The sequence below is a fragment of the Poecilia latipinna genome, unplaced genomic scaffold, assembly GCF_001443285.1.
Source record: "Poecilia latipinna isolate Pla-1442-1.1 unplaced genomic scaffold, P_latipinna-1.0 Scaffold6435, whole genome shotgun sequence".
Lineage (NCBI taxonomy): Eukaryota > Metazoa > Chordata > Actinopteri > Cyprinodontiformes > Poeciliidae > Poecilia > Poecilia latipinna.
In genome coordinates, this window is record NW_015119051.1 from 1 (window position 1) to 5,571 (window position 5,571).

General features: G+C 41.7%; 1 long non-coding RNA gene across 1 annotated transcript; it reads left to right on the plus strand.

The window, feature by feature from the left end:
- Positions 1 to 9: 9 nt before the first annotated feature.
- LOC106943938 (uncharacterized) lies at positions 10 to 4,343 on the plus strand. The gene is made up of 2 exons (XR_001424053.1): positions 10 to 2,323; positions 4,018 to 4,343. It is a non-coding gene; the product is annotated as an uncharacterized LOC106943938 (long non-coding RNA).
- The last annotated feature ends 1,228 nt before the right edge of the window (positions 4,344 to 5,571 follow it).

Sequence of the window (5,571 nt, forward strand, 5' to 3'; positions counted from 1 at the left end):
TAGACTGCTTGGTTTCTCCCACTGACCTGGGTTTTACCCACAGTCCACAAATTTCCACAGGATGGAGGCTGGAACGTTAAGTTGTCCTGATTTATCCAGTAAAACCAGTTTGAACTCTGACCAGGTGATGGACTGTGGCAGGAAACCAACCAGCTCAATAGGAAGGTTAGTCCGACATCATGGCTTTTGGAACATGGCGGTCGTCTTCTCCTCCAGCAGAGCTAGCAGTTAGTTATCAGAGTAGCACCTCAACCAGAACCAGACGGGTCCTAAAGTCAAACAGATCCTAACGCTGATCTCTGTGTCTCTCCCCAGTCGATCCAGCCTCAACGCCCAGCCGGACGACCTCAAGCTGAACTGTGGCGATCAGGACTTCACCGCCGCCATCATCAGCATTCCGACTCCGCCTGCCAACACGCCGGACGAGAGTCTGCCTCCGTCGCCGATGCCCGTCCCCGGCATCCTGCGGAACACCCGGGCCACCGCCTATACCCATGAAACCGTCAAGATCTCTTCCTTATAACCTCTGACCCCTGCTCCCCCAGACTCCAATCCTCCCACTCTGAACCTCTGGTTCTGATCCATGGCTCGGGATCAGCCGGATCTTTGGAGCTGCAGGAAGATCAGATGAGCATGAAGCTGAAGCTGCAGAATCTTTAGATTTTATTCTCCTGAGAACGTTCAGGAATCAGAACCTTGAGCCAGTCCAACACCCCCGACACCGTCCATCTCTCCTGGGCCGGGTCGTCCTGGACCAGCTAAACCAGCTGGTCCAGCTGTTTCTTTCTTTGGGTTTGGTTCTGTTTAAATGGGTCGGATGGAAAGCGGCGCTGTCTAGAAATGAATCTTGTTGGAGTGACTGAACTCAGGTTTTTGGGTTGAGCTGGAAGCTGAGTGGTTCGGCCCGGTTTTCAGTGAGAACCGGGTTCGTTATGGGATTGAATCCAGGATCCAGAGACGGAATCTTCAGGATTAACGATGCAGGTTTGGATCGCTTTGTTCTGAAGAATGGAAACACTAGTGATGGAACCAACGGCCCAATCCGGACCCGACCAATTCTCTCCTCCTGCAACTGAACCTTTGGAGTGCTGCATGCAGGTTCTGATCCAAACTGCTCTTGTTCTGCTTGTTCAATGCGGACCAAGAACCTTTTGCTCTTTAAAATATGCAACGTCTCTCTGGTGAGGAAACCAGAACCAGGAGGTGAACAGAACTCCAGCAGAACCGCAAAACGGACGGGTTTCATTTGTCATGTGACAGGAAGATTATAGGAGGAAGTGCCTGAAGATTCCCCAGATGGAGGTTCTGATGATCCGGTTGACGTGCGTCTACCTGTCAGACGGTCCAGACAGAACCAGAATCAGAACCAACTGATGCCACCAGAGTCACATGACCAACCAGCTGCTTCTGACCCGTTCTAGTCCTTTGGTAGGTTCTGGTTCTGTTTGGTTTCTGGTCCAAATAAAGCAGTCAGAGGCTCCAGCTGAAGAGTTCTGGGCAGAACCGAGGACCGGGTCCAACTGATGATCCAGTGGAACCACTCAGCTGCTGGAGGTTCTGGTCCAACTTGACGTGACCTTTGACCTTCCCAGTTTGATGACAGGCACTCACATTAGCTGAGTTGTTGGAAGGCGTCACGATCCAGATGGTTCTGTTTCAGTACCTTCAGTTTGTTCTGGGTCGGTGACTTTCTGGTTCGGGTCCAACTGGTATCATGGTTCTGGTTCATCTTGAAACTCTGGTGGCCCGGAGACGGCGGGTCGGAGTCGATCCGGCGGGTCGGAGTCGATCCGGCGGGTCGGAGCGCTGCTGTCTCCAAACTGGCCACCAGGTGGCAGAATTGAACAACATGGGATCTTTAGCTGCTGCAGTTGAACTGGTGTTTGTCCTGGTCGGCCCGGTTCTGAAGTCCAACACCGAATGTTTCCAACAATCTTACATAAATTTAACGACATAAAGACAAACAAACATGGTCAAAATTTCTGCTGTTTGGAGGAAAAGATGAAACACTCTTCCTACTCCGTCTTTCCATCTCCGTAAGGAGCAGGAAGCAAGACAGGAAACAGGAAGTAGCATGTTGACCCGGCTGGGAGAACCTGAAGGCGCAGTTTCTCCAGCAGAGCAGACTGAATGCTGTAACATATTTTGTATCATAAATGCTCCAACCAAAACAGAGACGGTTAGATGGAGGAGTCAGGGAGCCGCTGGTGATCCTCCTGCATGAGCCTCGTAGACGTAGCTCCGCCCATCATCTATCTACCTAACAAACAGAGGAAGAGGAAGAAGAAGAGCTCTTCTTTTGTCCTTTTGCATGATGATGTTGGTTCTGTTGGCTTCCTTCCTTCCTTCCTTCCTTCCTTCCTTCCTTCCTTCCTTCCTGTGGATTTTTTGTCCACTGAGGAGAAATCAAGCAGATTATATCAGAGTTCCTGATTTCAGATTCATTCAGGCATGCTCCTCCAGTGTGTGTGTGTGTGTGTGTGTGTGTGTGTGTGTGTGTGTGTGTGTGTGTGTGTGTGGTGAGCAGTCACTACTATGCATGGATACCGTTGTAGGTATTTTAGCTGTTTTCTCCCACGACAGACAGGAAATGCTCCAGAAGGTTTTTCTTCTTCTGCAGCTTCCAGACAAAATGACACGTCAACATGGTCAACGGACAACTAATGCAACAAAATTCAGTTCAGTTCTAAGCTGTGGATAAATGATTTCCCTTCTTGTCTCAAGTGAAAGTTCTTATTATAATTTGTATTATTGTTGCTGCAGCAGCTGGAGGTTTTGGGTTTGAGTCCCGGCCTGCAGGTCGCTTGTTCTCCTCCCACAGACCAGAAACACGACTGTCAGGCCGTCGCCTGACCTCTGAACTCTGACCCCTGTGGCACCTGGTATGACATATGGAATAAAGAAACATGGCTGACTGAAGGCATTTACAGAAAAATAATACAAAATTCAGAAATAAATCAAATATCACACAAAGAAATGAAAAGGAAATAAAATGGAATATTTATTACAGTGTAATAAATATATGAATTTCTGCCACAAGTCTTAAAGTTGATAACAGAACAACTGATTTTACAAAAAATTTGTTGCATTTGTTGGAATTAATCTATTGAGCTTTTTCTCTGAATCTGCATGGAGAAAAATAAACTTATTGAAAAATAAATAAGCTAAAAAAATGACGATAAAATAAATAATCGAATATTGCATCCAAAAAATAAAAAAAACAAGAAGGTTCCCAACTCATTTGACTATACAGTTTAACAATAATTAATATTTGTTTAATAGTTTCAGCAGTAGTAAAAAGAAAACTTTCCTTTTTAGACAAACCTTCTCCACTTTTAAATGACCGTCTTTTTTCAGTTGTTGATTTTATTTGTTTTTAGCTGCAATATGTAGCATGTTGAGATTTTTGTTAATGAAAAGTTTGTTATAAATAAAACTGATTATTATTATTATTATTACTACTACTACTTTAACATTATTCTGTTTTCTGTTCATTTTCCTTTATGGGAAAAATGTTTTACAGTAAAACGTTTTTATTTTCTCTTATATAAAAATGTTGAATTATAAGGAAGAAATTGAATCCATGTATCACTGAAACAGTGACAAAATAAGTAAAAATTATATGAATTCCAATATAAAAAACTTTTTCAAACTTTTTATATATTAATTTTGAAAAAAGAAAATAATGTAATGTGACAGTAAATTCAGAAATCATTAAATGAATAGCAAAATAAAAATGTTTTAAAAATCATGAAAGAAAAAATGAAATGAAAAATTAAATAACTGATATATTAAACTAATACAGCTGAAAATGATGAGCAGATATTAATTATTGTTGCTCTGTGTAATCAAATACTTGCAGGGAGTTTTTATTCAGTTTTGTGTTCAATATTTGGCAGATTAATTAATTTATCCACTAATTTATTGATACTTGTGTTTATTGGAGGTTCAGTCAGGATCTGTATACTGGAGCAGAGTTCATCCTGGAGCTTTGACCTTTGACCTGAGCGGCGACAGATGATGATGATGATGATGATGATGATGATGATGATGATGATGCAATGAGGGAGGAAACAGCATTAAAGCACACAGGTGTATAATCCATTCCACTAATAAAGAGCAACAGAAACTGAAGAAAATGTCTGCCGGATTTCTTTCAGCCTCAAACTCAACAGCTCCGCCTGCTGGTCACAGTGCAAACAACACGGACTTCCTGTTTACTGAGCGGAGCAGGAAAGAGATGCTGCCATCTCGCGGTCAGAGTGTGAAACTGCCGCATCAGTCCCAAGTTTTTCTTTTTAAAAGATGATTGTATTATTAAGCAGTAAAAAGGAGAAAAAGGATTAATATCAATGTTTATGTATAGTTATTCATAATAATATTAATAAGAAGAATTTATTACTAGTAGTATTATTCTGCTACTTTTTTGTTTCTTTTCCTTTTTCAGAGAAATTAATCAAAATAATAGTGATGTGGCAGTAAGCAGAGCATGAACTGCTCATATTTAATAACTGTTCAGATGATGGGAAAAGGCGTTAATGTGTCATATTTTAGTTTATGGAGTCAATCTGCACTCACTGATATTCAGTTTATTACTTAGCTTCAATTCATGATTATGATTTATGGCATCAATAAAAACGGTTTCCAGTTTGGAACATTTTTAGTAGTTAAGATATTTCAGGCATCTCGAGTTGAGCTGACTCGTCATAACGACGTCACTGAAATAATTATCCTCTCAAAACATCCCAGAATTACGAATCAGTTTTGAAACTTCAATGAAACAATGAAAAATAACTAAATGTTTTTGTAGCTGCTCCATTTTCAGCAGATTCTCTTCAAAACGTTTTGAAGAGAATCGTCACTTTGACCGGCGGAGGTTCAGAGTTTAGAAAGGAGGCGTGGCAGCAAAACGAGGCGCATTTATTCAGATTTATTCAGATTTATTCAGATTTATTCACAGCTGCATGTCACGTTTGGACCGACACCCATCACACAGTTTTATAGCTTTGGCAAATTCAGCCGTCATACCAAGTAAAGGGTTGATCAGAACAACAAGAAACAAACATTATTTACATAAAACAATAAATGGGACTGATAAATATTTAAATGCATGCAAATCATAACTAAACTAATTTAAGGTCAATCAAAGTTAATATAACTCCTCAGAGCCTGTTGCTGCTGAAGAAAAGGTAAGAACTCAAATGAAACCCAGAGAAGTTCATCAGAAACCAGGCCGCCTGTCAGCCGGAAAACTAAAAGTCACAATGACACCGACAGCAACTCCGAATCCTCATGAGAGTCAGGGCGGCCATCTTGGAGAGGGCGACCGCTCCACTCAGCGTTATGTTGAACAGGTGTTCTGTCGATCTGTCATACCTCGTGGTAATGCGCATGCGCACATCAATGTTACGTCTCATAAATCCGTCATACCTGTACAAGTTTCGTTTCGTGTGTTTTATTTCTCGGAAGTTTACGGTAAATAAAAAAATAAAATAAGAAAAATCTATTTATCTCCACGCAGAGTCCAGAAAGAGGTGATGTTCTGCTTTTAGCCCAACAGCTTCGGTCAGC